The sequence below is a fragment of the Nelumbo nucifera genome, chromosome 8 (assembly GCF_055504915.1).
Source record: "Nelumbo nucifera cultivar China Antique chromosome 8, China Antique-T2T, whole genome shotgun sequence".
NCBI lineage: Eukaryota > Viridiplantae > Streptophyta > Magnoliopsida > Proteales > Nelumbonaceae > Nelumbo > Nelumbo nucifera.
This window is the reverse complement of record NC_142656.1, coordinates 11,404,937-11,421,652: the sequence shown is the minus strand read 5'-3', so window position 1 is coordinate 11,421,652 and position 16,716 is coordinate 11,404,937.

Here is a 16,716-nt window from a genome sequence, read left to right as displayed (position 1 = left end):
AGGTCTAGACCCAGCCATGAAACTTGTGTGCCTAGGTTAGTCGGGCTGAAATGATCACCTTTAGCTCAAACTAACTGGTTTATAGTACCAAGAAAGGAAAAAATATGTACCAAAAAACTAGCTGATTTATAAACAAACTGCTTGGGTTTTTGAAAACTGACTGATTCAGGGGTTGTTCAGTAGTGTGGTTCAATAAAGCGTAGAGCATTTCAATCTATTGGGCCCCAATGAAACACACCACACTATGCCAAGACGTCTTACACTGGTGTGGACAGTGTAGATGCTTTATTGGACAAAATTTTAACGAAGTACTTTAAGCTGTGTTTGGTTGCACTGCAAATAAATTTGTATTGATATAAAATTATGGCAGTGCAAATGATTTATTCTGACCTATTTTTGTTTTAAATTTTAGCTTATTTTGTTTAATTGAAATATAAATGAAATAAATTAAAACATGAAACAGAATAAAGTAAAACCCAGAAAAAATTAAATGAGAATTTGCATTTTTTTCATTTACACTCCCATGCATTTGTATTAGTACAAATAAAATTGCATTGCAATCAAACGCAACCTTAGTAATTTATTACAATACTTTACAAAAACATTTGCATGTACTATAGCGTGAATTGATCCACTAATTTTTTTAAATAAATTACTAAAACGTGGATGATAAATTATGATATTGCTCGGTTCAATCCACGCTATGATGTAGACCGAACTGAGCTTCCCCTCAAGTGAATGCATTTTGCACCTTGGCATGGGTTGGGACAAACTATGCCATGATATTTTCAAAGTAAACCATATTACCAAACAACCCCTAAATGTGCAAGAGACGAAATACCAGAGTAAAATCCCTCTTTTTAATATTGATTGTCATTGTCATCGTCATCTAAGCCCGATCATAATTTTATAGGATTGATCAGTCGTTCGCTTTTCGATAAGTTACTTATTTGGGTAAGTGCATTTACCCATGTTCTTTTATTTTATAGGTAAATAAATCAATAACCATTTTAGCCATAAAAAAATCACTATTAAAAGGGGCATTTTTGTTCCATCCAGAGTGTTGGCAACTTTTCCCTAGATGGGTAGATGGGTAGATACCCAGAAAAATAAACTTTCTTTGGTCCCCACATAAACCTGAAAAAAAAAGGTTTCTTGGTCAATGGGATTATGAATCTCATTGACCAACTTTTTCCCCTCTAGAAATCCAAAAAATGAATGCATATCATATCCATTGTCAATTTATGGGCACTTAAATCATTCCTTACTACGTCCACCCAAATCTTTTTTGGTCTATCTCTATTTAGTAGGGGTGTTCATGGGTCGGGTTGGGTCGGTTTCATGGGATTTTCCCAACCGACCCGACCTAGTCGGGTTACCAGAGGTGGGAACCGAAACCGACCCACTGATAGGCCAAACCGACCTGGTCGGTTTGAGTCGGGTTGGGTCGGTTTCGGTTTTGCTCCTGTACAAAGCCGAATAAACTCTGAATTAGTTGAGGACTTGAGTTGAGGGGGGCGGACCAACCAAGTTAAGTTAGAAAATAGAAAATTTTAAGAGAAGACAAAAGTGGAATTAGAAGACTAGTAAGAAACTAGGAATTCTAATTGTGATTGTCTAATGAGCCTTCTAGTTCTAGTAGGAATTATAATTGTAATTGCCTAATCTAGGTAAAAAACTAAAAAAGGACACCTAATTAATTGAATTCTAATTGTAATTGCCTAATCTAGGTAAAAAACTAAAAAATGACACATAATTAATTGAATTCTAATTGTAATTGCCTAATGGGCCTTCTATTTATAGTAGAAGTCTAGAAGATTAGTAGGAATTAGGAAACTACTCAAACTAGGAAGTAGGAACTACCAAACTAGTAGAAGAAATACTAGTTCGGTTCGGGTCAAGTCGGTTTCGGTTTTCTAAACCGAAACCGCCCCGAGATATCGGTTTTTGTATGTGTCCAACCCGAAACCAACCAATACGAATGAAAACCCAGCCGACTCAGATTAGGTCGGTCCGGGTTCGGTTTGGTCAGGTTGGGCATTCTTACGAACAGCGAGGATCACTTCTTTCAATAAGTGTTGTAGATGGTCTTTTCAATATTCATTTAGCTTTTTATTCTTCTATTTTAGCTGTTTATGTTAATTTTCTGATTCTACGGGCCCACTATTCAAGATTGAAATGAAACATCTCTCTTGTAATTAATTGAAGCTCCTCCATACATCCCAACCATAATTTTATTTAAAGGCCCATTTGCTTTTTGGCAAGTTATTTTTCCATTTTTTTTATTTTTCTGGTAAATAAAATAATTATCGTTTTAACCATAAAAGGTCATTATTAAAAGGGACAATTTTGTCCCATCCAAGTGTTAACAACTTCCCCAAGGCAAAGAAGTTACTTACCTAAGGAAAATAAATTTTCCTTGGACCCCACATAAATCTGAAAAAAAAAATATGGGTATATTGATCAATGGGAATCAAAATCATGTTAACCAACTTTCCCCTTTTCAAAATCCATATCTCTCATTGATATCGCTGCATGTCACTATGTCAGGCACATGATCTTAAGGTTATGTTTGGTTTGAAGGAAAAGGTAAGGAAAGGAAAGATAACCTATACAAGTTTTATAAAGGTTTCCTTACATTTTCTTTCATTTCCCTATTTTTTTCTTCAAACAAAACGCAGCCTAAGAATTTACACTGTACTGGGCTTGGGCTCTCGGGCCAGGTCTATTCAAAGTTTAACAAATGCTCAATTCAAGCCCACCCGAGTTGCACCCCTATATTTGGGCCAAATTATATTATATTTTGTACTGAATATAAGATCGGTTTTGTTGTTTAGCTCTTCTTACAATAAACGAGTTTTGGGTTGCAAATTAATGACTCAATTAAGAAAATCTGCTTTTGTTTTTTTGACATGGCAATTGTTTTTGTTTTGAAAAATAAAACCATTCAAGTTGTCAAGCACCTTCATTATTATTTTTTTCTCTATCTTTTTATCATTTTTAAAATTATCTATACATAACAAGCAGGGACGATCTGATCAGCTTTGTTGTAGGCTTTGAAGAGGTATGAAGGGAAATACATGGATAAAAAAACAGGGGAGAAATGGGGGAAACTCCTCAAGAACAATAAAGTTTACACTTCACACAGGGACTTTTAGCTTGGTGCTACACCGTTTTGCTTCAATAACCAAGACTAAATATTTGATTTAGAAGACTAATTTGATAGCCTGGATTGTAGATTGATTTGATATATTGTTTGGACAGCCCAAATTAGTTTGAAATTTTAGTGCTAATGGGATGATTGAAACTAATTCATTGATTTCTAGGAGGCCAATTTGACAGACTAGATGTTTAGGTTGATTGGACATGGTGGTCTAGACTCTGAAATCCGGAGTCATGGTTACAAAAGAGGAGAAAGAGAGGAAAGAGGGACAAATGAGAGAGGAGAGAGAAGGAATGGGCCAGCTAAGAGCAAATGGATCCATGGTGATCCAAATGTGGGTAATGGGTTCAAGGTCCCCAAAAATGGGTATGGGGACCCCTATTTATAGGTTTTGGTCGAGTTGGATTTTAGAATTTCTAAAATTTTCTTATTAATTATTATTTTCAAGTTTGCCATTTTATTCTAGAATATTTCGAGTTTAATCATTTAAATCGCATGTTTTATTTTCATTTTAAAATATGCTTAATTAGATTAATCACATGTTGTTGACTTTCGCTAGAATGTCTAGCATTAAGCTTCTAATTAATCAATGCTAAAAGTATTGGTTTGACCCGATGTTGACATTATCATTTCTAGTATTATCATCGGGAGATGTTCCCAATACATGACAGGGATGTACTGTGGAACGTTGTGGGGGGCTGATTTGATATCCCATTAGGATGCTTTTTTTGATATTTCAATTTTTTTTGTATTGATTTGCTACATTTTTGGACAGCTTAGATTACACCAAAAGGCAAAAGCCTTAAGACTATTAGAACACACAGAGCCAAGTCATTTATGTCTAAATGGCTCTTAAGACTATTTGCAAAAGGTAGCCATTTCACAGGTTGTTCTCACTGAGCCCAGATTTTCTACTCACTCTTCACCCGTTGTGAATTGCAGTCCTACATCTCTCAATTCATAATAGAGATGTGTGGCTCCAATTCACTGTGGGTAGAGAGTGGGTAGAAAAAGTGAGTGGGAAACCCCAAGTAGTTCTCACTTTGGTAGCAGGTAGCTCTTTTCCTTTGATGACTCTTGCTTTGTTCCAAGTAGCCCTTTCTTCATGAGTTGTTCTTACTTTCGTATCAAATAGCTCTTTTCCTTACTTTTACACCAATTGTTACATAACCAATATGCCAAAAATCATAAAACCATTGAAATGTATCAAGCCAAGCTAATAGATTGCCCAAATATTTGGGTTAATTTGGTACATTAATTACATGCCTTGTACTTTTCTTTTTTTTATTTGGGTAATTTGGTGCATCATTTATTTAATAGAATCATTTAAATAAAATGGATTAATTCATGGTGTCATAAATAATAAAAATATACAAAAATATAAAAAATCACATAAACATGCATATGATATTACATATTTATCATATTAAATAAAAATAAATATAATAAATGAGAATTATTATTATTAATGATGGGAATGGTTAAAGATACAAAAAGAAAAGGAAAATAAAGAGAATAAATGCCTGACCCGTGATTCACTGACCACTGAGACAAACAGTTTATTAGTTCTAATGACTGGGTCACCATGTCATTGACCATGGTTGTGTTTATTTTATTTTATTCTATTTTTGGTAAAGGACCATGGTTGTATTTGATACTATTGTTGTTTCTACTTTAAACGTTTTAGGTTTATCAATACAAATTAATCAGAAATGTTTTCCTACATCACATATTAGAGTCGCTTCAGCTAGAATAATTAGATTTCACTCCTTTAGAGCAAAACAATATCAACTTTGATGTTAGTGATTTGTCCTATACATGCATTTTTAATGCATGCCCATGTCAACTATAAACAGTCCCAGATAACAATTGTATGCCAATCTGTGTTAATCAACCCAAAACATTTTAGGGAAAAAAACAACAATGGTACTAAATAAAATCCAAGTCAATAGCTTTTTGTAATTAACTATACGGTTTGAGGGTGAAACAAACTCAAAAATATGAATCAATTGATCCAATGGGCTGATTCAACCATAGGTTGAAAATATTGCCTTTGGCAGCTGATTCAACCATAGGTTGAACACATTACTTTGACAAAACAGTGGTGAAAGGGGTCATTTGTGATTTATTAAGGGACCTAAGTGTTTGTTACCATTTTTTCTAGGAGTGCAATTTGGGCAGGTTTAGATTTGGGTTTTGTTAAAATTTGAATAGGCCTGGCCAACAAACTTGGGCCTGATACTGTGTAAATTCTTCAAATTGAGTTTCTGACTTGCAGACCTAATTTTTTCCATTGGTATTAAAATACACAAGTTATGTTCAATCCAGTTTTTTTTTCTTTACTTCACTTTTCTTTTCTTTTCTTTTGTGTTAGGGGGTAGCTCTTTTCCAAAACCCCTATACCCTCAACTTAGGTGAAGGCCGGACTCAATCCAAGTTTCTGCTACAACCAGCTAGAGTCTTTAGCGGTGTTCGGAACCAATACCGTTTCCTGAGAGGTGTTTTCTCAGATGATGGTGCTGCATAGGTATGCCATTTTCTCGGGAAACGTTTTCTGGGTTTTCTAGTTAGTACCATTGATATTGCTGCCACAGAGACATTTTTTAGTGCCATCTCAGCATATTGCTAGCAACAGTAGAAAAAATGAAAAAAAAAAACAGCTAACCACAGATTTCAGATAGGACAATGAGGTAGCACTGTTTTTTGAAAAAACGGTATTGATGCCAAATATCTACTTTATCAGCAGACTAATCGATCAATTCTTTCTTCTCGGTTTAGAAGGAGTATAAATGTAAATTTGTAGAATGTAAAACCTTATATTTTGTATATATTTATACTATATATATTTATATTTGTACTTCTTCCAAACTGAGACTTCTCTTTTTTCGCTCTTTCCTGTACAAATAGGCTATGCACAATAGAGGGGGGGTTATTCGGTGGCCCAAAACGCCAACCTTAGTGGAGGAAAGATCCGACCCCAGGTCTCTATATTTACGCTGTGAGCCAGCTGGCTTCAATTCTTCAAAATTGTTTAAGAGACGGCCTTATCAGAAGTTTGGATCCCTTCCAGAAGGTTGAGGATTACGGACTAATCTGTAGATGCACAGGTCGAGTCGAAGCAGTAACAGTAACAAGGGGACAAGATATTTCATTGACGAGCCAATCACAAGGTTGCACATTTGCACAATTGCACTTGCTGCCGTCGGGTGTCAATTAAACTACATTTGGTCCAAACCGGTCCTGTCTAATATGAGTCCATTACAAATGGAGCAGGTCCAATCCGATAAATACTTTTGACCATTTTGAATTAGTCCAATATTCAAATTGATTTTAATTCAGGTTGGTTCCAACTCAAATTTGATCTATTGATACATGTATTAGTATCTTTTATCAATAGATCGGATATTAGATCAATCTGACCCAATCCATTATAAATATTCCATTACGAATGAATCAGGTCCATTCCAATCCAAAACTACTTTGGACCCTCAAGTCTAAACTGGTCCAATTTAATATGCTTTATTGGTTCATCCAATCTGTTCAAATTGATTCTGATTTAGACAGGTCAACCCAAAACCAGTCCATTAACACCCTTAGTTGCTGGTTCAACTGAAAAAATGCCAACTATTTTTATTATAGATAAGGCCCACCTGGCACCTACATTAAATTAATAGGAAAAACAAAAACTTCTAAGTGATTGCGGAGAATAAATTTGTACACTCAGCATTGATATTGATGAGTCTTTAGATATCTTTGGGAGGGCAAATCTAATGAACCGATAACACAGGTTGCATAAAAGACAACTTACATGGCATTAATCCTATCCCAACCACTTGTGCTATCTTACAATCTTGATAGAAACCCCACCAGTCCTATCTTACTACATAGTCTTGAATCATATGTGAATTGTCCTTTTATGAATCTCCAATAAATTGCGTGAAAATTTTGCATAATGTAGGCCAAACAAAATAATATATATTCAAACAACCTGTAAAATATTCATCCAAATTTCAATGCATTACTAAACTATTTATATTTATATTTTTTTAACATATATGCATATATAATGTTTTTATTATATTTTTTTCTACATAAGGTTCAAAATATCACAATCTATCGGTGCATATATTATAAGAAATTTATTGAGGGTCCGTTTTATTTGCAGAAATAGGGGTTTGAATCAGTTCTGATTCTAATTATTTGGTTGGGTGGAATCAGAATCCCATTTCCCCTCATATGAGGAAATGGCCATTCCCTCCCCCTCCCCTGGGAATGAGAATCCATTCCAGTCAATTCTGACTCCGATTCCAATTTCAGACTGAACCAAACAGGTGAAGAAAATAGATCATTCTGATTTCGATTCTGATTGTGAACTAAATTTAAAAAGTGAACAAAATAAGGAGTACTGATCTGATTATATGCCTATTACTCAAAAGTTGAGAATCGAGCATGTCGATACTTTGAACCTTATTTCTATAGGCAAACTATTATATAAGTTTTAATCAATCTATTTGCATTGATGAAAACTATAGATAGTAGTGCAATGATTTGGATACAAATTCTGATTTTTTTTCTTCAAAATTTACCTTATTTTGTTTGATTGCATTGCATATGAAATAAAATACCTGAAGCAGAATAAAGTAAAACTTAAAACAAAATTATACCAGAATTTGCATTCATTTTATTTATACTCCCATGCACTTGTACTGGTTCAAATAAAATTACACTGCAATCAGACACGGCCTCTGAGTCATTGCACTTGTGTATGGATCAACACTTACATTTTTTTTTTCACAGCTATTTGTTTTTTACTTAAATAAACCTAAACTTCAATTAGATGTATGAATTCTAGTGATTTCAATTCTACTTCTCCTAAAGCAAAATTGGAAATTTGCTAGCTCAGGAATGTTTAGTAAAATTAGAAATTGTGATACAAAATATGCTTCATTTCACAAGCAAATTGCTCTCAAAATGCATTAAGGTATGCTTTATTTACAAGCAAACTATTCTAAAAAGACATTATGAAGGTGATCTAATGTGCCAATACATCATTTCAAAGGTTTTTTCTCATTGATTGGTGGGACTCACATTAGGACAATTTACATGGCTTATGTCCAATCCAAAACACACACATATCTTATTGCCCACTTTGATAGAAGCCCCACCTCTTTAGTGCATGCATGATAAGAATACATTGAGATCATACCTACCACCTTCTGTACAAAAGTTACTTCCATTCACTAGTCAATCAAAATGTTGCACTCAAACATACATTGAGATCATACCTACTCATGATATTGCTGCAAATGGATCAAATCTAAATCCAAATTAGTTCAACCTTATATCAGATTTAGACTGGATTAGGGTTTGATTCAACTATTGGAAACCATTAATAAATTAAATTAATTATCACGAACAAATTGACTTAAAACTCTAAACTAAAACCTAAAATTCTTAAACATAACAACAATCAAATTAATTCTATTGATAAATAAATACATATTAATTTTGTTAGAGAATAAAAACATATTTAGGGATCTCCCCTAACAACTTAAGTTTTTAGGTTGAATTATTTCCTTGAGATGATATCAAAGTCTATTTGATCAAGTGGTCTAGTGTTTGATTATCATCGTCCCCATTATAATTGATTAAATTTGTAGTACTAGACATGATTGAGTCTGTGCTTGGCCACATTGCATTTCTGATCGACTTTCTCATGAAGAGACATGTTAGAGAATGAAAACCTATTCAGATACCTCACCTACCAACTTAAGTTTTTACCTCAAATGGTTTCTTGAGAAAGTTTATCTAAATATAAACATAAATGTAAATGTTTAAGTACTATTGAAGGGATCAGACTAGGGTAGAGTCATAATCAATGTGTGATAAAATGGAACAAATTCATAAGTGTAGGTTGATGAATTTTTGTTCAATGAGTTAACCATTGGATCCGAGACACATTTTACATCCATCCAATTTCATAACCATTTGATTGGATGATGACAGACTCAAGTTAAAGATGTTATACACAAAATAATCAAATTTGATGATTGAATGGCATATTGTGCTATTGGGTTGACTACCATATCCCTTAAATATTGTGTTATATAACTATTTTATCCGGCAATAAAAGACAAATCAGTAAGTTCAGTTCAGCTACTTCAGCCACCATAAAATAGGCGTTGAAAATAGTTAAAAAAAAGCTTAAATTTAACAATATTGTTAGTATATAATAAAGTTCTTAGGGGTAAAATACTCAACCCTAATCTCTGAGCTTCATAGATCATGCATTGATTTTTTTCCACTGCCTTTCTTTCTAAAGTAAGGTGGATAATTGAAAATAAGTTTTTTTTTTGAATGGGCTACACTGATTTCTATCTGACACCTTCAACATAAGGCTTCGTTTGGTTTGATAAAAAATAATGGAGAAACATAAAGTGGAGGAAGAATTTCACCACCTTTTGTTTATAGCAGAACAGAAAATTGAGAAAATAAGAAATTCAGATCTAGAGTCTTGTTTGGGAATAGTTTCAGGTTGCTGCTTTTGACTTTGTGAAATAAGGCCTACTCGGGAAAAAAAAAACAATTTTTGGTGAAAAAATAGGAGAGCCCAGAATGGTGAAATTTACTATTTTCTTATCAATTAAAATTAGGGGTGAGCAATTGGGTTAGTTCTACCCCAAACCAATTGGAACTGACCTTGAATTCCAATCAATTCTTGGATAGGATTTGGTTCCAAAATTCTTGGAATTGACTTCACTGAGGGCGATTCCAAGGTTTAGGGGTTCATCTTACTTGTAGGGTGTCTATGGGCTAAACTTTTCACGAATTATTCGAGTTCAGTTCATAAAAATATCAATTTGATTAGATCTAAACCGAGCTTGAACCCAATAAAACTCAATTCATGAGGCTTACAAGCCTAATTGAACTTTTACATATACATACATATAATATATATATATATATATATATATATATATATATATATATATATATATAATAAACATAAAAAAGGAAAATCTATAGTATGAAAAGAGTTTTGATTAGACTGGCAATCGGGTTGGGTGGGTCAGGTTCGGGTTGGGTCAATGTATTTTGGGTTGGGTTGTCAAATGCTAGACCCTAACCCTAAATGTTCGGTTAGGGTTGACCCATGGGTCAATTTGGGTCATCCCAAAAAATAATTGAAATTTAAAAAATAAAGAAAAATGTCAAAATTAAAAGAATTAACCTTAAAATTCCAAATATAAAATAAAAATTTAAACATTTAACAATTTAAAGAATAAATAATAAAAAGTAAAGACTACATAAAAATAAATAAAGAGTGAAAACTTCTAATAATGCATAAATAATCTCAATTAAACTTGACAATCGGACCAACGGATTGACCCATGACCCAACCCAACCCAGTTTTTTTGAAATTGGGTTGGATCGGATTTGCGGATTAGATCAACTTTTTGCCAGGTGATCAATCAAAATCAATCCATAAATTTTGACAAATAACTCAGATGTTTTTCGGATTTCATACCTTTTCCATATCATACTCGAACCCAAGCAATTTTTTATGTTGGGCAGTTTCTGATTCTCCAAATAAGGCAAATACTAGTCGGGACAAAGCGGCAAGGTTACCGGTCTTCGCGTGCTATAGCCTTACACATGATGTGTTCAGTGTTCCCCACCTAATTTGTCAGAGGTGGGGCCTTGGATGTTGAAATGATTCCAAATTTCCCAGTGCATCGCCATGAATCTGGAATATCATGTTAATCACGACCCCACTATCTATCTTCGGTACGTAGTTTGAAATCTCCTTCCCAGCGCTCGTCACTTTCTCAGAAAAGCAGTCTGTGCCTCTTTAGTCTTTAGTTTCACAGCCTCGGATTTTCTGCCACGTGTTTATTGTTTTCGGATGCACCCGAGATTTCCCCTCGCTATCAACTTTCCACGGAGATATTTATATCAGGGTAAATTGCTGAAACCTCTCAAAACTTTGTGATACAAGTTGAGGCTGATTTTTTATGGGAGGGATAAAATAATACAAATTTTGCGAACAAGAAAAATAAAGAAGATTTAAAGTTGGAGAGCTTTGCCTCCTCAAAACTTTGGAATAGTGATTTATATGATGAAGAGAAACTTTAAAAAATAAATATTTTTGTCAAAGCAGTTATATGGGTATTTTGAATATTTTTTATGCCTCTATTTAAAAAATTTTATCATAGGAGGTCGTACATGATAAATTTTTCTTCATATTAATTATTTGAATTTTAGATATATCATGTTAAGATAAAAATTGAAAATTAACAAAAGTAACAATATAATTAAAAATAAACTTAAATATTTATTATGCAAGTATGACATCATGGTTTCTTTGAAAAGTTGAAGCACTGACCCACTATTTAAATTAGAAAATAGCTTTGCTTTTGGATTAGTTTTGAATTAGGGAAAATTATAGTTAGAAATGTATACATTTAAAATTAGGTTACAAGTTGGTCCATAAACCAACAAAACTCTGACAACCGGCTCTACATTTCAAATTATAAAAACTCCCGCTATGTCATCGGAGGCTTATGTGTTTGTTGCCAACATGGGACTCTTAATCCATGTTGGACACAACAAAAAGCTTATACTGAAATTGCCCTTTAATGTTGGGTGATTGGAAAAAAAAAAGGTTTTTAATCATCTTTATCTACTCAACAACTACGTGATTTGAAAATAAATAAAAATGGTTTTTAGTTTTTGTATTTACATTCTCTATATCAATTTCTCTCATTCTCTCTCTACCTATCATTCTCCCTCAATCTCTCTCATTCTCTTTCTCGGTCGATTTCTCATTCTCCCTTAATTTTTATCATCCTCCTTCCTCCCTCAGTTTCTCTCCCACTCCCTCCTTCGTTTTTTTTTTTTTTTTTTTTTTTTTTTATCTTCTTACACACTTATATGTCATTCTCCCTTAATTTTTATCATTCTCTCTCAGTTTCTCTCCTGCTCCCTCTTGTTTTTTTTCTTAAACACTTATATGATATTAATCAAATTGTATAAAAGAACATAAGACTAATTTGGTATGGTTCAAAAATTATTACACAAATTTGATAAAAATTCACAATAAGCTCTTGGCTATGAATTTTACACTAACTGGAGAATGATAAAGATTAAGGGAAAATGAGATATTGACCAAGAGAGAGAGGGAGAGAGAGAGAGAGAGAGAGAGAGAGAGGTTTTGATTTGGGTACAAACTGAAGTTGAGAAAGAGATCGAGAGATGACTGTGAGAGTGAGAGAGAAGGAAGGGAGATCGAGAGACATAGGGAGTGGAAGAGAAACTGAAAACCTATTTTTAGTATAGGTTTTTTGTTGTGTCCAACATGGACTAAGAGCCCCATGTTGGCAACAACCACATAAGCCTCCGATGACATGGCAATGTTTTTTATATTTTGAAATATAAAACTGGTTGTCAAAGTTTTGTTGGTTTTTTGACCAACTTACAACCTAATTTTGAATGTACAACCGACTTTGACTATAATTTTCCCTTTAAATTATATATTTCATTTACATTATATAAAATATTGTTTACTTATCACACTTAATTTTTGTTTGTCTATGGTATCATTTGACTCAAAACGCTAACCCACCATATAAAAATAAAAGTTGTTTGATTTCTATATTGACATTAAATTTTGTATTACATTTTCATAATTGATAAAATTATTCCTTATGTATAAATGAATGCACAACATTTGAGATGTACCCAATATTTTATTTTTTATAAATATATAACATTATATATGTGCCCAAAATTTTTTATATCTTTCTTTTTTGTAATTCTTTGTATTTTCTATTATTAAAAATTTTATTATTTGACTATGACATCTTTTCATTTCAAGGTAGATTTTGAATTTGGCATTCCATTTTCCTTATTAATAAAAATACTTCTTACATTTCATAGTTATTTATTTTAATTTTTTTATTATTTAATTATTGCATTATTTATTAATCCATTTGACCTAAAATGGTTGAATTGCTTACCCACCACCGGAAGGGAAGAAAATGGTTTTGTTTTCAAATTACTTTTCAAAATATTTTTTTACTATTTAAATTGATATTGTGGATTTAATTATAATAATTTAATGATGAGAAAAATATATCTTAAATATAGGGTTTAATGAGAGAGAATAAGAAAATATTTTTTATTTCCAATTGTTTTAAATTTTACATTCCATTTCCACCATTAATACAAATATTCATTATTTATCATACTTATTATTGTTTAATATGTATATTAAAAATATTTCCAATTTTTTAATTTATATATTTTTTTCATTTTATCTATTGTTTAATTTTATTATTTAATTGTGACAACATGGACTAACCCATTTGACCCAAAATGATTTAATTTCATACCACCACCTAGATGAAAACACTATTTTTGCTAGGTAGATTTTAAAAGTATAAGCTTTTATATTATTGGAATTATTAATTTATTAAGTATGAATTTATTTAATAGAACTTAATGATGAGAAGAAATAAAAATGACTTAAATATATGATTCAATGAACATAAATACAAGTTAATCACTTAAATGCTGGATTTAATGAGAGAGAATTAAATGCATTGAATATCTTTAAATTACCTTTTTTTTAACTCATTTAATATCAATTACGGATTACCTTATTTATTCTTATGGGATAAATTTTATCTTTAGAAAATTTCAGAAATATTATTGAGGTAATTTATAGTATAGATATATGGATGAAAATTTTGGGAGGTGATTTCAATTATCAAACTTTACGAGAAATTCAACAATAATCAGAAAATTTTGCCAATCTATAAATAAATGCTCCGCCCTCTCCCTCGCTCTCTCGTACACACACGGCAATACGGCATCCACTTTCAAAACACCTGCCTACTTTACGTTGTCACTGGTTCTCATTTCCCGGCTGCTTGCTTTCTTCTCACTCTTTCGAACTCTCTGGATACTCGATAAAAATCATATATAAAGCAATTCGATCAGACAACTTTCGATCTTATCTGATTATCTCTCTGTCAGTCCTCATTGGCTCACACTTGGAAAAGCGAAGCCGAGACGAAGAAGATTTCGACTCCATTTGATCCCTGCTATTTCTCTCTCTAACCGATCGGCGACTGCGTCTCTGAAGATCGAAAGTTCGTTTATCTGTGGAAATTTGTTTAATTTAGTTTTATACCATTGCTTTTCCGCCTGTCGGATGAATCGTTTTTGTAAAATTTATTCGGTTTAGGTACTGTTTTTCGGAAAAGTTTGTAGATTTGGAGCTTTTATGTGGAAGCTTGAGAATCTGCATGTTTTGTCGAGATTCTAGTTTAGGGAGGTTGCAGGAATATAGGTGTTTTGTGATTCTTACCTCTTAGATTACGTTGATCGTGGAGGTTTTAAGTTTTCGTTTTTGTTTTTCAGATACAGTTTTTTATTTTCGTTTCTAGGCGAAAACTCAGGTTGTTGTTGTTGTTGAAGAAATTGCGTGTGCTCTGGTTCCTTTTTTGGTTGAAATAAGCCTGTTAATATGAAGTTCTGTGTTAGCTTGCGATCTGCTGTTTATATGTAAGGACACAATGTTCTGTAAAACTTAACATGAAGTTCGTGACAAATAGCAAATTTTTAGTATCTCGTTGATAAATAGGAGTTTAATGTGTTATGTATGCTTAAATTTGCCTCATTATACACTTGTTTTGTTGAATTCTATGATTTTCTTTTGATGATTTTGTTTGTTCTTTGCATTTTGTCGTTGTAGTGCTAGAGTTAAATCTTTGCAATAGGACCGCAAGTGTAGAAATTCAGTTTATGTATTTCTAGAGAATAAACTTCCTGATCTTTGTTTTCTGAGGGCTATGTCGGAAGAATAGCTGTACCTCTACTGAGAACCCATCCAGAGTTAAGAAATTTAAAGTGCTTTAGGAGAGTGTGATCTGGAAGAACATTGAACCTGGTATTGTTAACAACAACATACTTTTAAGTTGGAGGTTGCAGGAATTGTAGTTAGTTTTTGACTTGCGTCTTTAGGCTTGAAAATTTTATTAGTCCAGGCATTAGGTATGCCTGAAAGTTTTTTTGCTTTAATAAATAAGCTCGAACTGAGATTTGAGATCGCTAGTACTCTAGGTAGTAGACAATGATCATTTTTCCTTGTAAAGAAAGTATGCAATTGAAGTTCTTTGCTCTTACCATTAGAGAACAGTAAGGAAATTTATTTTCTCTTGAACAGATAACAGCATTTTGCACATGCAAAGCTGGAATTTTATTCTTTATTCTGCATTGTTTCTTTTCCCCCATAACCTGATAGAATGAGAGAGTGGAAGAACATTATGATCAATTGTTAGCAGTTACAGCATATAGGAGTTTCAAGTGTTATGGTAACTAAATAATTCTGCCCCATGACTTTTAACCTCCTATACACCAGAACTTTTAAGGTGAACAGTGGTGGAGCGTATAGATATGTTTCGTGCAGGTTTATATCTACCACGATCTGCAGATGGTCACTTGGTCAGGAACTCAGGATTCACAAAGTTCTTGACTCTTTTCTTGTGAGAATGATAAAGTAAATTTTATTCAAATAGAAAATAGCACATAATACAGCAGGCAATCAGGGCCCAGCCACAAGCAAATGAAACCAACCCCGAAGAACCCACTTTTTTTTTGGGAAAAGGTAAGGATAAACCCCAAAGAACACACATACAAGTCACAGATTCCAGGAATCAATGGAAAGGAGCTACCAGGTGGACTGGTGAACAAACTCCTTGGACGCAGATGCCCATGATCCAAGCTTGCCGGTGCACAATCTAATGAGTTCCTCCTCTGTCCTACATATCAAAGATCCTTTTATTTCTTTCAGCTCATAATGGCCACGCTTCAGCTGCTGGCACCATTCCCCAGATTAGCTTCCCTTTTCTGCACATATACCTTGCAACTGCCTAGCAGAAAGCAGCCCAATCATAAACTAAGGCATTACCCAGAAAAAGTTAGCCGCCCTCAAGAAATACAGCCAAAGACCTAGGGCTAGCTGACAATGGATGAGAAGGTGATCAACACTTTCTATATCCAGCCCACAAATCCCACAACATTGATCTTGAATCTGCAAGCCACTTCTCCGCAGTCTATCTCTGGTTAAGCACTTTCCAATCACAGCAGACCACAGTAAAAAGCTAACCTCATCAGTCCCCAAATCAGACTACTAGGGAACCTAGAGTTTCTTTTTTTTTTTTTGGGGGGGGGGTATCAGGTTTCTATCAATGATCCTATGGAGAAGATCCTATATTTTTCCCATTTCCAGCTCCACTCATCCTCCTGCCCTTCTCTAATTATCTGGTTACTCAACGTTTGGAGAAGCTGCAGCATGCTATCCATCTCCCAATCATGCAGGTTTCCTTGAAAACTGGGTCACCAGACCACTTTACCTCCCAACACGTGATATGAATCTGCCACAGAAGCTTCTTTGTTATCATCCAGCAGAAATAGTTAAAGGAAAACCTGTTCCAGGGCCTGTCTGCACCATTTATCCTTCCAGAAGTTCAATCTCCCACCATCTT